Source organism: Ambystoma mexicanum, chromosome 1p, assembly GCF_040938575.1.
Source record: "Ambystoma mexicanum isolate Mex_15411 chromosome 1p, UKY_AmexF1_1, whole genome shotgun sequence".
Lineage (NCBI taxonomy): Eukaryota > Metazoa > Chordata > Amphibia > Caudata > Ambystomatidae > Ambystoma > Ambystoma mexicanum.
Genome location: NC_090921.1, coordinates 180,513,527 through 180,533,806, shown reverse-complemented (window position 1 = coordinate 180,533,806; position 20,280 = coordinate 180,513,527). Strand labels below are relative to the sequence as shown.

General features: G+C 44.6%; 1 protein-coding gene across 9 annotated transcripts in view; it reads left to right on the top strand.

Moving 5' to 3' along the window:
- KDM6B (lysine demethylase 6B) overlaps positions 1–20,280 on the top strand; it is a 2,050,345-nt gene that overhangs the window by 1,150,760 nt on the left and 879,305 nt on the right. For 8 of the 9 annotated variants that reach the window (XM_069646240.1, XM_069646239.1, XM_069646247.1 and 5 more), the window contains one exon: positions 16,997–17,215. The exons of the other annotated variant lie outside the window; for it this stretch is intronic. The gene's annotated coding sequence lies outside the window, so the exon portion shown is untranslated. The remainder of the gene's footprint in view (positions 1–16,996; positions 17,216–20,280) is intronic. 9 annotated transcript variants of the gene reach the window in all.

Genomic DNA, 20,280 nt, shown 5'->3' with positions numbered 1-20,280 from the left:
AGAAGGGGACTGGGAAAGAGGAGCCAGGGAAGTGGTGTAAGAGAAGAAGCAGGTAGAGGCCATTGGAGAGAGACGAGGAAACACAGTATGGATAAGCAGCAGGCTTGGCAGGAGTATTTTAGGCAAGGAGTGATGGTGAGGGTTTGAATTGTTGGAAGTTCCTAACAGCGATTGAGACTCACATGGTCATTCAGAATTGACAGGGAAATGATTGGAGGGGTAATTGGGCAGAATGGGTGGCCTTAGCACCTGCCAGGCCCTCACAGGGCCAAACAGAACCGTCCTTTGTCTATGCAGCCCTTAGCTGTGGATGCCAGTCAATGGAATGCTCCTGAAGAGGGATTTAATGGATGCACAAAGCTACCTGCTCCCATAATGGGACATTCAGGGTTCCATGTGATAATGTCCCCGCATAAATATCGCCATGCAAACAATTAGCTGCACAATGGTAATTTTTTGCTGGGACATTACTACATGGAAGGTGCGCGGGTCACCACTGCAACCCCCAAAACCTTTTTTTCAAGGGGAGCAGGGAACACCCCCGCAACCCCTGCTCTCCCTGTCCCTATATATATGGTCACCTATATAATGTCGGCACAAGCCTTTTTCAGTGACATTATGTACGCCGACCATATATATATATATAGGGACATTATTACCCGATACCTCACTCAGGGACAAAGGCTGTGCAAAAAAGTGGTACAAATGCAGGGTTATTCTTCAGCTGAACTCCAGCTTCATCAGGGAGTGAGAAGGTGGTGCTCAAGATCACTGCAGGCTTCTGGTTGTCTTGGCTTTTGCTTAGTCCACACCCCAGTCCGAATTGAACTGTAGCTCTGGCCCGGAAGAATCCACTTTCATGTACATCAATTCACCAAAATGTTAGGTGTTGTGAAAGTGACATCATATACTTGATTACATCACAGGAAGTGTCATTACATGGACTTTGACTCTGATAACACTGGATGTGATGTTATATGATCTGGTGGCATAATCAAAAAGGTCATTATAGACGTTTTTTAAATGCAATAAGTGTATGAATCATAAAATAACAAATACTTCAACCATATATTAACCTTTATGCTGCCACAATGTCTTTGCTCATTGACCATTAGGTACCTGGAGCTTTGAGGTACAACCTTTGAACACGAAATTGGATTTAGTTCAGGGATTGACATTACGTTTTGTAATAGAATAGGAAAGTGTAGTAGGAATACTGCACCCACAAGAAACCAACGCTGTGCCATGCCCTCATCATTCCCCTCCAGACAAGATAAGGGGCAGGGAGCAGCAAAGAAGACTACAAGCAAGATTGGACACGTGTTCAGGTGCCACCAACTGATTAATTTATAAAGCCTATCAGTGAGGCTTTTTAACGGATGCTGAAGGACTATGCCCACATTTGGGGCTGATCGTATGAATTAGGGCATGGTACATTTCCAGACTGATGGGCCTGTATATGAAGGGCCATGGTCTCCGAGGACAAAATGGATAATAATTCTAGTGATAACCTGTATTATGGTCACATTGATACCTGTACTATGGTATTTGGAGAGTGCACATCCACTCGATACTCTATTTCCAACTGTTAGTGCATCCACTATGTCTCCACTACCCCTACACTTGTACGCACACACTCTTTGTCCACGTGACCTCAGTCATGGAGGGGGTTATCGTAACAACACCCTCATGATGATAATGAATGCAACACATGCTATTCTGAATAAAACTAATTGTTGGGTTTGCTCACATCTGCCACAGCATGGTGAGAAGGGGATAGATTGGTATATTCACCCTCTGCCTACGGCATGTTATGCCTCATTTAGGGCACTGTTCTTTGGACGATGGAACGACAGTGTCACTGGTAACTTTGATGGTACAAACGTTAATGAATTCGATCAATTGGTTTTATTGCCTCTAGGATGTTCGGTGTTTGCAAACAAAAGCACACTCAATACTGCCACTGCTAAGCATTCTAACAAACATTCCAGACCCGACCAATCAATGATCTCTTTCAAAATCACTCCAGTGGGGAATAAGGCGGTTGCTCCCCCATCATATACCATCTATCATGACCCTGATTCTGTCCCATTCTGTTTACGAAAAGAAGGTTCCCGACCTTTGGGTTCATATGATAAATGCATGAACACAGCTGTTCTGGTGAAAGAGGATAGGCCTCTGTATATAGGGGGTTCTATCTATTTCATTTGTGGAAGTGAAGCTTATCGTTGGTTACCTAAAGACTGGAAGGGTATATGTTATTTGGAAATACTTTTACCCGGGTATATATCACTTCAACCGCTGATATATTAAAAACTTGTCCTAGGAGGGAAACAGGTGACACTCCCCTGCAGGTATTGGGGGATATTGCTAAGTCCATGGTTCCGTTCTGGGGACAGATAATCAACTCTCAAAACATTAGGAAATTGGCTAGGATTTTGGAGAAAACTATCAATGAGACCAATGATATTATGTTCAATATGACATTGGAACAAAAGGACATTAGACTAGTGGCCCTTCAGAATAGGATGGTGTTAGACGCCATCCTGGCTGAGCGTGGTGGTGTATGCAAAATGGTTGGGTCTACGTTTTGTGTTTATGCACCTGACTCTGCCCCCACCATTTTCCAAGCAATCAAGAGGCTACATATTTTGGGTTCAGAAGTACACATTCCTTGAGGGGACTGGGATCTCAGTACATGGTTTGGGAGTTTACTGCGAACTTGGGGTTGGAAGATATTTTCTGTTCTAGGTATAATCCTTAGTATAGTTATATTTTGTTGTTGTTGCATGCAATGCTTACTGGTCCTGGGTTCAATCCATGCTAGGGGATTGTTATGCGCGAACAAAGGTCAAATTGAAACCAAGCCCACCCTTGCCTGTGCACGTCACTAATGCACTGATCATGCAGGACGTTGCTATAAAAGAGTTTATGGCCATCAGTGTCTATGATGGTGATGATTCGGGGTGTTCTGATGATGACACTGCATCCTGATCGTCTGAGGATACAATGTTTGGATGATGCTCTTGGCTTAGGCCAAAAGGAGGGTTTGTGAAAATATATTCAGTTTAGTGACCTATAAGGTATGCATATTGGCCTAAGTACATTCGCATCACACTACAATTCTATTGCTGCAATAATGATGGTCACATTGCCATTTTGTTTTATCTGCCATCTTGGCTGCATTGTTCAGTTCCCTGCTCATTATGCGTTTTTCGCTCTAAACGCGATAGAAGACTGCAGCATGAACTTTCTGACTCTTAGAAGAGAGGAATGCACATTCTGCTGAGCGTGTTTGTCTTACACTATAGAACCTTAAAGCCCTTGCAGAAGCATAGCTAATCTACAAGTTAGGTGGCCTCCTGTCTCGACCATCATTTCTCCACTGAACCATTAATTGTAAAATGTGCATCTGAAACGTGCTCCTTCAGAGAAACCCTATTCCCAAGCTTTAGAGCAGACTGACCTTAGACTGTAGGAGCAACATAGAAAAGCTGCACTGAGAATGTTACCTTGTACAAGGGAACACAATATGCCCCCAAGCACTGCTTTACCCTGCTCCCAGACAGTAAATTGTCTGTAGGACGACGGGGGAAAATGCAAGTATGTTGTCTTGGTAATACCATCTACGTGGAAAGATCATGATCCCTATGGTCCCTATCACATGATGGGGCTGGACAAGTGTATTGTATGTGATTCCGAATTGTATATATGTAACTACTTCTGGTGTCTCGGGGGTTCTCTCCTGCCACAGTGTTTGTACGCATGCATAGTGGGGTGCTGAGACCCAGTCATATGACTGTATTAAATGTTGTTCTTTGACCTCGTGACTGGCTATTTCCATTTCTTTGTAGTAAGCCTCATTTTTTGGTCTTTCAGCTCAGAATGCATTTTATGTCTAAAAACCGCATTTACATTCGTCCCTAGATTGTTACACCCCGATCCCAAAGCCCTGTTTGTCGTAGAAGCAGAAGCGTCTGACTTAGTGGTCGCAGCGGTTCTGTCTCAACGGTGCAGTCTCATTGATTGTTGACACCCGGTTGCATACTATTCATGCAGTCTAACCACTACCAAAAGAAACTACACCATTACAGATAAAGTACTGTTGTCCATCGTAAATGCCTTTCTGGAATTGAGGCACCATTTAATAGGTACTAAGCACCCTATACAAGTACTAACTGACCACAATAACCTACAGGCTCTCAGTACAGCTAAGTGTACTAATACACTTGATAAGCCTCCTGGCACATTTTTGTTTTCTGCCTATAACTACTCAATCTCCTATCATTCTGGCACTAAGACCAGGAAGGCATTGGGCCATTTTTTTTTTTTTTATTATTTATTGTTTGGCTGTATGGAACAACCTTTCAACAATTACAAAATGAATAAAAACATATCATAAACATATTACAATTCAATTCATCAATATATAACACATTTCCAAATTTTGCACCTGACACCCAATATATAAAAGATCTTAGTAGCAGCAGCATTCTTTTTTTTCCTTTTTCTCTCATTTTTTTCCTTTCTTTCTTTCCCTTCTATCACCATTCTCTCATGACAGCATTCACAATCACTTTGGGTATAATTCATTTCAAAAGCCTGTTGTAGCTAATCTAATTGACATTCTCTTTGTACCAAAAATCAATAGCCATAATTCTTCCATATCAGTTACAATTTGCGTTGTAAAGCAATGGAGATAGTATTTACAACGTATAGCATATAATGCAGGACAGTAGACGATAACATGTTTCAGCGTTTCTGCGTTTGCAGGATCCTTACAAAAACGGCAGATGTTCTCGCTGGCATCAATTAGTTTTCGCCTAAATAAAATATCCCTTGTATGCCACAGATTTAGACGAAAACGAATATAGTCATCTCTAAATTTTGGAGATGGATATTTTAAAATGTATGGTTCCGCAACTCTAAATTTTTTATGGCCAAACTGGGCAGTGTTCCAGTCTTTAGAATGGGAACATTTTTCCAAGGTATATATCCAGTCTTGCCGATATAGTTTAATTTTAGCCTGCGTTGGATTATAAATTAAAGTATCTACGGAGATGTCCGCATCTGAAAGGATATTTATAGCTGTGTTTAACCAGCATTTTGGGTATTGATGATCTGAGTATAGTAAATATTTACCCAAGATACCGGATATATCTAGACATTGTAATGACAGGATGCATTTTCTCAACAAGGCGATCAGTTTCCATGCAATAGTACTGTATAGCGATAGCAGCCCTAATTCAAAACGAATCATTGCAATGGGGACACAGGTAGGCAAATTAAGAATTGAGCGCCAATATTTTCCTTCTAATCGATCCCACACTAAAAGGGGCAGCATCGATACAGCTTCAGAGCCATACGAGATAATGGGTTTTACTTTCATGGAATAGAATGATATTATATGATTGCACGTAAACTTTCCAAATTTATATAAAATGGCCCTAGATTGGGAAATTAAGGTTTGCAGTTTCAATTCAAGTTCTTTTTGAAACACTTTATCATTGTTACCCTGGCTGATCATAATGCCCAAGTATTTATATGTTGAGGTTAAAAGAATCGACTCCTTTTTTATATACCACTTGAATTGAAAGTGTTTTGTCATTTTACGATTTTGGCACATCATAATTTGAGTTTTCGTTAAGTTTACAGTCATAGCATTTTCTAGATCGTCTGCATAAAGGATCCATGGTATCTGTTCTTGGTCTAGTTTAGGAGCATCAGAGTTAACATTCTGAAACTTTTCACCCATATCAAGGATGAATAAGTTAAACAATGTAGCTGCCAAGATGCATCCCTGTTTCAGTCCTCGATATGTTAAAATGGGGCGGGTTAGTATCCCGTCACGAGTAAGACGAATATGAACTGATGTATTTTCATGAAAGATAGAAATTAACTTGACCAAAGAATAGGGGCAGCCCAATAGCAGCAATTTTTGCAGCATTAGATTGCGATCTATAGAGTCGAATGCTTCCTTGAAGTCTACAAAGGCAATGAATAGCGATTGCTTTTGCTGACAACAGAGTGCCTTGATTGCAGTCAAGGAGACGATATTTATAGCCGTTCCCTTACCAGCTACAAATCCTGTTTGAAACCTATCTCTCATATTCGATGAATTAATCCATTGTTGGAGATCTCTTAGAATTAATGAGGCAAAGATTTTCCCAGGAACATCTAACAGGGCAATTGGCCTATAGTTTGTGGGGTTTTGTCTATCGCCTTTTTTATATATGGGTACAATCAATGAAGTACACCAGGATTTAGGGATCTTTTGGGTAATTACAACTTGAGAGAAGATTTCAAACAGGATTGGGGCCCATAGATCCGGAAATTCTTTTAGCATGGCATTAGAAAGCCCATCGGGGCCTGGAGCACGGGATCTACTTGCTTTGTGGATAAGATTAAGAATATCGTCCATTGTAAAATCTATTGAGAAGGATCCCTCAAGTTTTACAGGAGGTACGCAATTAGTAGAAGGGAGAAGAGCATAAAGATCAGTAAAATGGGAGATCCATATGGTAGAAGCAACGTCATTAGTCTGCATTTGACATTGAGTGGTGTTATATGTGTCTGATATTAATGACCAACATCCTGCAGTGTTTTTAGTCAACATTTTAACCAACATTGCCTCACCATCTTTCTGGTATAATAAAGAACGATAAGTTCTTCTCCAGTTCCTATGTTTAGTTTTAATTGCTTTAAGAGCAACTAAGCGCTGATCTACTGGTAGAGATTGAATCGCTTTCTTATTTTTTCGAAATAAAGCTTTCGCTTTCTGCATATCTTGGTTATAAGAGTGTGCTGCGACCGAAGATCTTGTTATCTTAGTAGAACCGGCAAATTGATACATTAGTTTTGTGTAATCAATATCAGAATTACAATGGTTTAGCGAGGTTTCGCTTGATGTTTTAAGACAATCTGTGAAATGTAATAGTTTCGTACTGGTCCATCGTAGGCGGTTTCGACCAAGATTCGCTTCAATAGTTCCTTCCATTGTTATAGGAGTCACAGGTGGAGCAATGCTTTGATCAGTAGAGTTCAGTGGCCAGTGGAGATGTAACATATTGTGATCACTAGCCGAAGATGGCAGAACCTGAAACCCTTTTAGGAGATAGAACAAGGAGCGGCTAACATAAATGAAATCAATAATAGCCAGAGAACTACCCCTTTTCCATGTCGGATGGGGAGGAGAGTCCTCAGGAAATGATCCGTTTACCATGAACATGTCTTTCGATTGTATAAACGCATTCCAGCTTCGTACTCGATCGTCAGATAATACTTTGCTACTATTTAGACCAGGGGTGCACAACTGATTTTGACAGAGGGCCGAAAGTACCTTACATGAGGGCTATAGTGGGCCGAAAAGTAAAAGTGGGCGGGGCGGTAGGCGGGACATGTCAGGAGGCTTTTTCAACCCCAATTTGTATTAAACACATGGAAAAAGATGTTTTTGAGGGGTAACGATTTTTATTGCATTTCAAACTTACATTTTGTACTACACATTTTCCATTGCTATCATTTATTTCGATTTAGTTATTGTATATCGTCTGTTTAATTAAATTATATATATTTTATTGACCCTTGATTGGACATTGCGTTATTTTGAACTGCTATAGTTTGCTGTTTGGGTTACCCAAGAGGAGTATGGCCTTCGTTGAGTCAGGTTTCCTTAAAAAAGCAAAGGATGTACATCTCCTAACTGTGCCTGTTTTAGCTTTATTATTAAGTTCACTCTTGGAGTGCAACACTATGCCCCATGGCTCCCATCCCCAACCAAACACTATGCCCCATGGTCCCCTCACCCCCAACCAAACACTATGCCCCATGGCTCCCATCCCCAACCAAACACTATGCCCCATGGTCCCCTCAACCCCAACCAAACACTATGCCCCATGGCTCCCATCCCCAACCAAACACTATGCCCCATGGCTCCCATCCCCAACCAAACACTATGCCCCATGGCCCCCTCACCCCCAACCAAACACTATGCCCCATGGGCCCCCTCACCCCCAACCAAACACTATGCCCCATGGGCCCCCTCACCCCCAACCAAACACTATGCCCCATGGGCCCCTCACACCCAACCAAACACTATGCCCCATGGCCCCCACCCCAACCAAACACTATGCCCCATGGCCCCCATCCCCAACCAAACACTATGCCCCCTGTCCCTCACCCCCAACCAAACACTATGCCCCATGGCCCCCTCACCCCCCTAGCCCCCAACCAAACACTATGCCCCATGGCCCCCACCCCCAACCAAACACTATGCCCCCTGTCCCTCACCCCCAACCAAACACTATGCCCCATGGCCCCCTCACCCCCCTAACCCCCAACCAAACACTATGCCCCATGGCTCCCACCTCCAACCAAACACTATGCCCCCTGACCCTCACCCCCCAAGCAAGCACTATGCCCTCTGTCTCTCACCGCCAACCAAACACTATGCCCCATGGCCCCCTCACCCCCAACCAAACACTATGCCCCATGGGCCCCACCCCCAACCAAACACTATGCCCCCTGTCCCTCACCTCCAACCAAACACTATGCCCCCTGTCCCTCACCCCCCAAGCAAACACTATGCCCTCTGTCTCTCACCGCCAACCAAACACTATGCCCCATGGCCCCCTCACCCCCAACCAAACACTATGCCCCATGGCCCCCATCCCCAAGCAAACACTATGCCCCATGGCCCCCACCCCCAACCAAACACTATGCCCCTTGGCCCCCTCATCCCCCACCCAAACACTATGCCACATGGCCCCCTCACCCAAACCAAACACTATGCACCATGGCCCCCTCACCCCCAACCAAACACTATACCCCAAACACACTCTCAAGCATGCACCCATACAGACCCGAACCTCCCACCCCCAAACTCAGCACACACACATGCACCCTTACAGACCCGAACCCCCACACCCCCAACTCAGCACACACACATGCACCCATACAGACCCGAACCCCCACCCCCCAAATCAGCACACACACATGCACCCATACAGACCTGAACCCCCCACCCCCCAAATCAGCACACACACAGACCCGAACCCCCCAACCCCAACTCAGCACACACACAAACATGCACCCATACAGACTCGAACCCCCACCCCCCCAACTCAGCACACAAAAAACATTCAAATCAAAACATTCATACACATCCGACACTCCCCCACCCCCGCATCTCAACATACACACAAAATACATTCAAATACAAACATTCACACACATCAGACACACCCCCCCACCCCCGCATCTCAACATACACACAAAATACATTCAAATCAAAACATTCATACACATCTGACACACACCCCCCGCCCCCGCATCTCAACATACGCACAAAATACATTCAAATACAAACATTCATACACATCCGACACCCCCCCACCCCCGCATCTCAACATACGCACAAAATACATTCAAATTCCAACATTCATACACATCCGACACCCCCCCTTCCCCGCATCTGAACATACACATAAAATGCATTCAAATTCCAACATTCATACACATCCGACACCCACCCCCGCATCTCAACACACACAAAATACATTCAAATTCCAACATTCATACACATCCGACACCCCCCCACCCCCGCATCTCAACATACACACAAAATACATTCAAATTCCAACATTCATACACATCCGACACCCCCCCACCCCCGCATCTCAACATACACATAAAATGCATTCAAATTCCAACATTCATACACATCCGACACCCCCCCCCCATCTCCCCCATCGCAACATACACACACAAACATAAAGTAAAACAGACCCGACACACAAACACAAACAGACCACTTACCGGAGACGTGCTGGAACTGGAAGGCAGGTAAGCGGCAGGTAAGCAGGAACGCTGGAATCGTACTACGGCTGGCGTGGTCCAAGGCTGAAATGCCTTCCGGCATCAAGCATTATGGACCACGCCAGCCGTAGTGCTGGCCCTCCATTGGGTCAGCACACACACACTACGTGGCTCGTAGGAGCAACGTGGTGCATGTGTGCTGAGCCAATGACGGCCAGTGTTTTGTCCGGAAGACAACAAAGACCGGGCCGCGGGCCGCCCTCCATTAGGAAAGTCTTTGTGCCTCGCGGGCCGGACAAAAGAGCATGGCGGGCCGTATGTTGTGCACCCATGATTTAGACAATGGAGATTTAAATCTCCCGCTAAAAGTATGTGCATTTGTTTCTTGTATTGATATATTTTTTCCCATAAGCGTTCAAGGGAGCGCAAGTAGGAATCAGTGGAAAGAGCAACTGGATTCCAGTATGTATTAATCAAAGAGTATTGACAATCGTCAATAGATAGTTGTGCTAGCTGGAGAAACGGAGTCAAGAATTCATGTGAGATAACACTCATGGATGGAGATGTTTTCAGCATCATTAACAGACCAGACATTGGTCGACCTTTAATAGCAGAAATAGCAGGATTTAGGATGGGATAATACCCATCCCTTGACGGGCAGTTAGTTAGCCATGTTTCCTGTAATAATATAAAATTGTACTCTCTTAGTTTAATGACAGCATCGGAGAAAAGATGTTTGAAGCCTCTAGTATTCCAGCTTAACAATGAAAGATGCTTACTAGGGGAGACGCTATGCTTGGGAGGTAGAACACCGACATTCACACTGTTGTTTACATTGTGAACCACTCGAGTTCGCTTTAGTGGAGGTAACCAATGTTATTTGTGCATCTTTATATGGGACTGAAATAGCAGAGCTTCTTTGATGGTCAATAGCAAGCTCAAAACCCAGATCCCACAAGGCTGCGCGAGCGGCCCAAAGAGTATTTAAAACCACTCTTGAGCGGAGCCAGATTCGCACTAAGGACAGGTCGTTATTATTTAAGAATTCAACTTGTTCAATATCAGCAGAATTAATATCCTCCAATGCGTATATATCACCAAAAATAGCTAAAAGGCTAGCACGATTCAAATCATATAAGTGATACGGCAAAGGTCTACATTTAATAATTAATGAGTGGAGATTTTGTTTTACATCGGGTTTTTTCTGTCTATTTAGAGTACTTTCTGAATTCGAGGTGAGTGTCGCATGGGGGCTTACGTGTTTAGTAGGGACAAATGGAATTTGCTTTGAAGTAGAGGCAGCAAATACAGTTTGGTTTAGATTCGAAGTAGCAATAGATGAAGGTAATTTCTGTCCGCCTTCGTCGCATTTAATGCTATTATCAGAAGACTGGTGATATTTTAGCATGTATTGTTCAATGGCTGAAGCTATAATACGATCTAAGGTTGGTGGCATGGAAGATAAATTACATTGATCCATTTTATTCGCATCTGCCAAGGAGGGAAGAGAAGGCGGCTGTGGTACTGATTTTATTGTAGAGGGTAATCTAAGTTGAGATAACTTATTGGCTCCAATTTGGGCCATTTCACGTCAGTTTGATTACAATAATGCTGAGGATTCGACAGAAGAAAATATCGTAGCTCCAGAACATGTAATCTGTCTTTGTACCTCTCCTCCGGACATGGTCAATGATTATAGACATGAAAAATATTAGTTCCTTAAGGAGAAATGCAAAAGGGGGTAGAGGAAAAACAGGGCCTCCTTCATTGGCACTCACTGTTGTATCTCCCCACTGAGGAACTTAAACAACTGAACTGTCTACTGCCTTTCATAGGTCCTTGGAAACAGCTGTTGAAATTCTGTTGCCATTCAAGTCACATTTACTTAAACAACCAGATAAAAAATTGTACTCGGCAGAGATCCGCGTGCTTAAGAAAAATAAATGCAATGCGCTTAAACAGTTTGGAAAAAAAAAAAGACCAACGAGGAGAATTTCCTCTACACACAGGCAGCCAAGTTGTACAAAACATCTATTTACTCAGCAAAAATAAATTACTATGAGCAACGCTTTTCTGGGGCAGTCTCTAGCTCCAAGGAGCTATTTAGATTCCTCAAAGAACTGGAAGCCCCATGTCCAATGCCCTCACAAGCTATTAAAGACACCAATTGGTGTAATGATATCCAAGAGGCCTTCTCAGATAAACTTTAAAAAATTCAGGCAAACATCACCTATAAAAACAAGGGTAGGAATAAAGAACCCCATAAAATTGTAGTGCTGGCAACACCTAGGACCTTCCCCGAATTTGCTTTGCAGCCTATTTCTGAGCACAACCTTGCTCATATCCTTCACAAATGGAAGCCTACCAATTGTAAGGGTGATGTCTGTCCTGCTATTACGGTGAAAGCGGCTGCCCCCCAGTTGGTACCTCTTATAACCAAATTTGTTAATGCGTCTTTTAATGAGAACAGTGACATAAAACAAGTCTGGATTTCGCCATTGATTTTTAAAAAAACTTCACTTGACCCTGTCATACCAGGAAACTAGCGACCCATTACAAATGTGCCCTATCTACTTGAAATCTTGGATAAAGTGGCACATTTCCAGATTGAGAACTTACTATTTGAATATGATATCCTGGGGCCTAAACAATCTGGTTTCAGATGAGCTCATAGTACAGAGTCTACCTTACTGAAACCTAAAACAAATATACTGCAATTCATGGAAAAGGGAAATACCATCATGCTTATGCTCCTTGATCTCTCTGCTGTTTCGATCTGGTGGATCACACCATACTGCCAGAGAGACTACGAGATACAGCGCATTTCTCCACTGCTGCTACTGAGTGGGTGATTTCTTTCCAAGCAGATTGCAGAGCATGGGTTTTCTATGAAAATGCCAGGCTGAGGAGTTTATTGCCACCTGCCGGGTTCCACAGGGCGTGTGCGTGTCACCCACACTTTTTAACATCTTTACACTTCCCCTGTTTGAGCAACTTGATAAATTGGGCGTTTCATATGCCAATCACACGCAATGCCTCGTTCCCCTTACGGGTGACTGTGTCACAGACTCCTCTACTCTGAGCTCCACCTATAAATACTTCCAAATATGGATGCAAGATAACGAGCTTGCCTTTAACAGCTCTAAGACAGAATTCATGATGCTGGGTACTGCTAGACCGCTGCGGAAGCTTAGCTCAGAGTTTCTTTCTTTAAAAATTGCAGATTGTAATATTTCCACACAGCCCAAGCTCAAGACACTTGGGGTTATCTTTGATCAAGAATTATACATGAAAAGACAGGTTAATAGCCTTGTGTCTAGTACCTGTTACCATCTTAAATTACTGGCCCAGTTACAGCCCTTTCTTACATCTGCAAACCGTGCCACAGTCGCCTGTGTGACTATAGGAGCTAAATTGGATTCTTTTTCCAGCCTTTTGCTTGGCATTTCCAAACATGATCTTACTCGCTTACAGGTCACACAAAACAACACGGTACATATTGTTGCGTTCATGCAAAGAAGATAACATGTAACAGTAGCAATTAGAGTGCTACATTGACTCCCTGTCTGTAGAAGAATTACCTACTGCGTGATGTGCATCACACACAAATACCTTTTTGGGCAGGTTCCTAAGTACCTATCTAATCTCATTTCGCGACTATCTGCATGCATAGTATTGAGATCGAATAACACCTGCCTTCTGGAGACCCCCAAGAACTAGGCTTTCCTACGTGGAACTAAGATCCTACCCTTATGCAGCAACTTAGATCTGGAATGCCCTTCCTTGACTGATCCTTATGTCCCTCTCCGCCTGATCTGCATTGCTTCAGACTACTTCTCTGACTAATTTGTTTTCTGCTGTCCTGGCTTGGCGCCCCTATGCCTCTAGGCTTTTGTCTCACGTGCTGTATAAATGAAACAGGCCTTAACCTGGTGTCACAATATCAAGTTATTTTTTTATTTATTGGTCATTTGTTAGGCGCTTATACAATTAACACAACTGTTTTAAAGCGCCCATAGGGCAACATGGTGGGGACAGGGAGAAAATGAATTACAGCAAAGATAAATACTTGAATTGACAGTACAACAAATCAGAAGAATAAAAGGGAGGGGAGACAAACCTACTATGCCTTGTGAGTGTTCATAACATGCAGAGGGGATGGGGGTAAGGCTTAGGTGCTGTGGTGCTCATGGAGAGGTGCTCAGGGTGAACTGCTAAGAGGAGAAAAAAACGTACGTGTAACCTCTAGTAAGGAGGGTGAGCCTAAGCAAGTGCAGTAAAATAGACAGCGTCTGGGATGATATGGCTTTTATAACGTGCCTATACACAAGTGTTTCAAAGTGTGACGAGGCAAGGGAGGGGGAACAGAGGGAAGACGGGGACGATCTTACAAGGCCAAGTGACCTTGAGATTGCGCAGTGCAGGGGTAAAGGGAAAGTTCAGGGGTAGGGGTGTGGGCAGTGCAATACATAGGATCAACAGTAAATAAATAAAATAAATAGAACAGTTGGTAAAAGTGCAGCCAGCTAGTGGCAAGTGCAGGGGTAAGTGTCTTGGGAGGATAACTCAGGGGCAACGTGCTCGCCTTGGAAACAAGACGACGCGGAACAACACAGGATTGTTCCCCGGGTCCACGCTTAGAAACCTTTGGATATTAAGCCCGATATAAAAAAACGATCTTATCATAAGTGCAGACATCAAGTGTCAAGAGCTGGTAGGGACTGTAGGGCTACAGAAACCGCCCCCAAGTGCAGGGGTTGCCTGAAAGGCAGTGCAGGAGTGCAGCTGGCAGGGAAGGGGACCTGGGCCCGAGATCAGAGGGCAGCCAGGTGACCAGCGCAGTTTAAGTCAGGAGTTCAGCAGGGGAGAGGAGGAGAGAAAGCAGAAGCAAAGAGGAAGGTCTTGAGGTGCTTCCGGAACCGGAGATGGTCCTCCTCAAGTTTTAGGGAGGCAGGGAGGCTGTTCCAGAGGGAGGCCCTAGCAGAAGAGAGAGATCCACCACCAACTTGTTGTTTGGAGAAGCGACTGAGCCTGAGGGAGTTAGAGGTGGATGAGCAAAGAGCTCGAGAAGGAAGATATTTAGGAAGAGAGAGTTGGAGGTAATGAGGCTGCAGAAGGCCTTGTGGACAATGCAGAGGGTTTTGAACTTAACCCTCACAGCCACTGGGAGCCAATGCAGAGATTTCAGTCCTGGAGAGATAAGATTCCTGGGCTTGAGGCCAAGGACAAGTCTCGCAGAGAAATATGGGGGGTCAGGTCCCCGAGGATACTTTTTGATTAGCAAGGAAGACTGGAGGAGAAGGAAGAGGTAAAGAGAAAGGTCTTGAGGCTTGTTCAGAACTTAATGAGTCCCTGCTTATGACGCAGGGGGAGAGGGAGGCTATTCCACGGAAGGGAGCCTGCCAAGGAAAGCTTAGCGGGATATCCGGGTCTGTTGAAAGCATTGGAATGGTTACAACGTTGGGCTTGGTGACATTATGGGAGTAGACGTTTGCAAATACCTCCTCACATGTGCTATATGTGCTCAAGGCAAGAGACAAATAGTGAAACCTGTTGGTTTATTTCTTCCAGTCCCCACGGTCCCATGTCACTTTGTACAAGGACTTTATAGTGGAGTTGGACTTTATTGTAGAGTTAACGACCCCTAGCCACCACCCCACCCCAACCACTCCCCCTGTTGACAAATAACACTGCAGATTTCGGTCTTCCCCCTGGCTCTTCAGAGATGACAAGTGTACCTCTGAGAAAACACCAGGAGGCTGATTCCCACTGCAGTGATGATTAGTCAAGGAGCACCACCAGGTCCTTGTTCAATATAGAGATTCCAAGAGCTGGTGCCTAAAACCAGGAGGGCTACTAGGTGTTGTGGTCCCAGTTCTCCACCAAATTATGGGATAATTTCACACCAGCAGGCTAAGGAGGCAAGAGCCTCTCCTGAGGGAATTGGGGTTAGAGGTTCTGTAATGGAGGATCGAGAGTGGAGTAAAAAAAGGGACAGGCTGCCTGCCAGGTGTCAAAAGCTCTCAGAGCAGTGACTCACTATTCAGACACCCATCTCCCACTTTTTTAAACATTTGGCTGCCCAACAGGGTGTGGTTTAAAGAATGGAGTTTGTAAATTCTCTTCATCCTCGAAGCCTGGCATTGAGGATATGAGGTGCAGCGTTAGCCCTGCTACATACCTATATGTGTCTGACTGGCGGACAGGAAAAATGTAACAGATTATGGGATACTAGGTAGGGTGTTTTTACCTCCAGTGAGAGGGGGGGGCATAAATAAATAAATAAATGCGTTGCTGTCATGGAGTACGTAGAAAGCTCCAGGACTTTAAGAAAAAAAGCTGGCACCCAAAATGTTCAATACTGAAGATAACGTGTCAGTGTATGAAGCTAATGTATTTGCTTTGGCAAATCGTATGAGTTGTCATGGTCATAAATTACCTTGTGTTGAACTATACAGAAATAAGAGGTCGTATGAAAGGAAGGGTTGAGAGGCAGAGGAAGAAAGAACAACGTTAGAAAAGATTATAAGTGGGTGGAAATAAGGCAAAACGAAAGACATTGAGGGTGGCGACCAAGGAATAGAGGGACCGTTTTGGGACCAGGGGGCTGAATGGAGAACTAGGCAGGAGTAAGAGGCAACGAAGGAAAGACGGAATACGACGTCAACCGACGAGTCCTCGGCATACAGTGAGTTGAGAGAAAATGAGAAGAGCGAACGACAGCTAGGACCCAGAAGCACGCCTGACTCCTGCCAGCCCCAAGGATAAATTCTGTGTTTGACTGAGAGAAGGGGGAGGGGATGGAAGCAGGGGAATAGAGGCGGGGCTTGGAGCAGAAAGGACGGAACAGGAAGGAGGAGGGGGGCGGGCGGCGAGCGAGAGGAGGGGCAGGGTATGGCTACGGAGGGGGTGGGGAGCATAAGAGGAGGGCCCCTCTCAGCTGGGTGGAGGAGGAGGGGGCTGGGCAGGCAGCAAAACCTTCCCTTCTTTGTTTGACTACAGACTAAAAAAAAAAAAAAAGAAAAGAAAAAAACGGGTGAGAGAGATACAGAGGGAGACAGAGTGGGGCTGCTGCTGAACCTGGAATTATACAACACACACAGTGCTGCTGCTCAAGCCAGGTGCTGCCTTTTTTTTTCTTCAATTTTTGGCATAATTTTCCTTTTTTATCCCTATTCAGCGAGAAAGAGTCAAAGCTGCTATACTCTCCTCCTGTAATGCAAGGAAAAGGGACTTCACCAGACAAAAACCACCAAACATACAAAGGCAACAAAAATAATATTTAACATAACCGGAACAGCAGGCAAAAAGCCACACAAACGGATCATCAAACCAAAAAAATCAACGACAACAGCAGAAAAGGGATAGAAAGATCACACGCAATCCCACACAAATGCAGGTAAATTAATTCTGTCTTTTTTTATGTTATTGTAATGTCTGTACTGCGTTTTTCTCCATGGTGTGTTGTGAGCCGGTGGGGGATGGTGCCAGCTGGGCTAAACGTGCAGCTGAAAATTGATTCAAGTTTGTATGTGTCTCGATTTTTCAACTGTATTCCATTTACCTGCAATTAATTTTTACATTTGTTGTAAAGCGAACACGTCGATCTGGTTAATGTCATCGTTATTTTTGCCGTGCATGTGTTCGTTCTATTTTTCACCCAGTTCAGACAAGGGATAACGAGTCAGCTGGTCTTCCATTTAAAAGCCACCACTTTCTTGATAAGTGTGTGTGCGCGTGAGTGAGACCTCTTTGTGTGGAAAATGTGAACTGTTTGCAGTCTTTGGCTTTTTTAAGCTGAAGAACGGTGTGTGTGTGAGATTTAAAGACCATGCCTTGGGAGTAAGGGACAATCCACGAAAAAATACTGCTTTTTTAACTGCTTGTTGCCTGGTTGTGTGCGTTGTTCTCGGTTAATAGCCCATTTTTCTACACTCATCGTCCCAGGCGGAGTGTCTGTTTGATTATATTCCGTGTGATTGTTTTGATAATTAAACAAGAGATTTCAAAGAAACGGTGTGGGGTTGTTGGAAGCGTTTGCGGATGTAGGTCTATGCCTCGTGAAACGTGAGTGGTTTCTTTCAGTTTCGCTCCCTTAAATGTAATAGTACTCGTATAAGTGCTGCTCCGAGTTTTGTTTTTCGAGATCTATTTATACAGTAATCTGAGTCAGAACGTCGAATCTGAAGTATAAGTGAGGGTTCGGGGGTTGTGCGTATGGGGCAGGGTTAGCACCAAGGAGGAGTTAAAATTGCAGAAAAAGTTTTGGTGGCTGTTGTCATGCTGGGGTGAACAATGCAGTATTGTGACTGGGAAAGGGGGTCAGCTGTGGTCATAGGAGAGGGAGCATTTTGTTCTTTGTGTTCCACTTGGGGGAGTGCTGAGAGTGGGGGCTTTTTCTACACTATTGCCATCCGCTACTCATATAGAATTGTTCAATCCCTACAGACACCTTCCTCTGGCTGGCTGTAGTTATTTAGTGGCGACCTCTTGGTCTCTAGCTTTACCTGTGTTATCACATTCATTTTGTGAGCTTGGTGTCGAGATTACACACTTGCCCTATATTATGAGGAAGCATTATCTTCATTTGTACACTCTTATTCTATTGACGGTAGAATTGTCCATTAATAGACGCCTCCTGGGCAATTTTTACCCACGCATTCTTTGATTAAACAGGAGACGGAGAACTTCTTTGGTGTTGCAATTGCGGTTCGGCTTTACTTTTATAGTCTTTTTGTGGCCACCGGTACTATTGTGTTGTGGTGTACAGCTTTGCCCATTCCTTCCCGGTGAATTAAAGCCATTACCTTTTAAGCTGCAATGCAAGGTAGACGTTGAGAAAGTGCCCACTTAGGCCCCACGTTTTCAAGTTCTATTGCTTTCCAGTTGAGTCGGTCCATCCTTGTTGTGATACTTGGTCTCCAGCTTTATTATTGCTTCATTGCTTTCTTTGCGTTAGTCCACAGCACTGGCTGTGCCAAGTGTGCTAGAGAGGGAGCATTCCACTCCACTTAACATGTACCGTCGTTACCCCCACCTCTTGCCCAAATGCCTCTGTTCCATGTTAGTTGTGAGTAGCCTTCCAGTGATCTCGCTTCTTAATTTGCACGGGTGTAGTTTGCCATTGCACTGGTATGTGCGACTAGCTCACTAATCGATAATCTCCAACGTGGGGCAAGTCTGAATTTAACACGTTAGAATCTGGTAGCAGTGACTAGGGTATCGAGTACCAGTACATTGGTTGATGGACAAGAATTATTACAGCACTTGGACGCATGGTTTATCCAACATACAGATCTACATTTGCTGTCTAGCAGGGTCGACTCAGCCCTTTATCCTTCCGTTGTAAATGGAGACCAGCACATTTAGGAATAATACCACCTACTGCAGTCCGTAGGAGCTAGATAAACGTATCGCAAAGCAGCATATAATAATGTTCATTTTTGTATGACTCGAGCATGACATCTTAAAGGGCATTAAAGCAGCAGATCTAAGGTTCCAATGTCAAACTACTATCGGCAAAGAAAATAGTTTTTTGCTTTTGTGTAGACATGGCCTAGGCATTTGCCAGACATTTCCATAATTGGACCACCTAGCCATAACCTGGCAAAAGCTCGAAACATAGGAGTACTTGGACAGATGTCAGTACCTGGCAAGTTCCGGTCTAATGTCAATACAAAAAGCAAGACCGCTAGCTTTGCCAATACTTAAGTGGCTGAATGCACACTTGTTTAAGATATATTTATTGAAGGAGGATGTTGCATGTCACCCCTCGTGGGAGCATGGTAGCTCCCACGATTTGTGTAATGGTCACACAGTGTTAACCATGTGACCAAACCAATAAAAGGGACGAGCCATTAACGGCCCGGCAGTCGATCAAGAACTCGGCGTATTCATTGTCTGCGCCATGCTGGTGCCACGCCGCATGCCGAAGCCCTCCTGGCATGGCCCGGCTTCTGGATGGTGCCTCTGCTGGGCAACACCGTCCCACTGTCTTTGGCGTGCCGTGTTATCACGGCTATGGTTACAGTACTGGCCTGGGTGCTCCCTCCCCCCCCCCCCCCCCCCCCCCCCCCCCCCCCCCCCCCCCCCCCCCCCCCCCCCCCCCCCAGCCAAGGCTGCTGGGTGCACCCCAGTCACTAAGTCTTGTTCCGGTGATCCAGAACACACAGGGTATCTATCCCCTGTGGTCCGTCCTCCGCATAATTGCGGAGCAGCTTCCTGCCTGGTGACCCAGGCGCTTGGTGTGGCCCGCCCTGGTGACCATGTGGTGGGCTGCCACAGAGGAGCTCATTTACAGCTGCAATTAAACCATTAACACACGTCTACCTAGAAATAACACTGATAGGCCCGAAATAGTACAGAGGTTGATTTTTCTATATGCTCTACAACTCAGATTGCAGACGGGAGTATTTTGATTGGGGAGGGGAAAGTCATGTGTGGGATTGGCTAGAGGGATTCGCA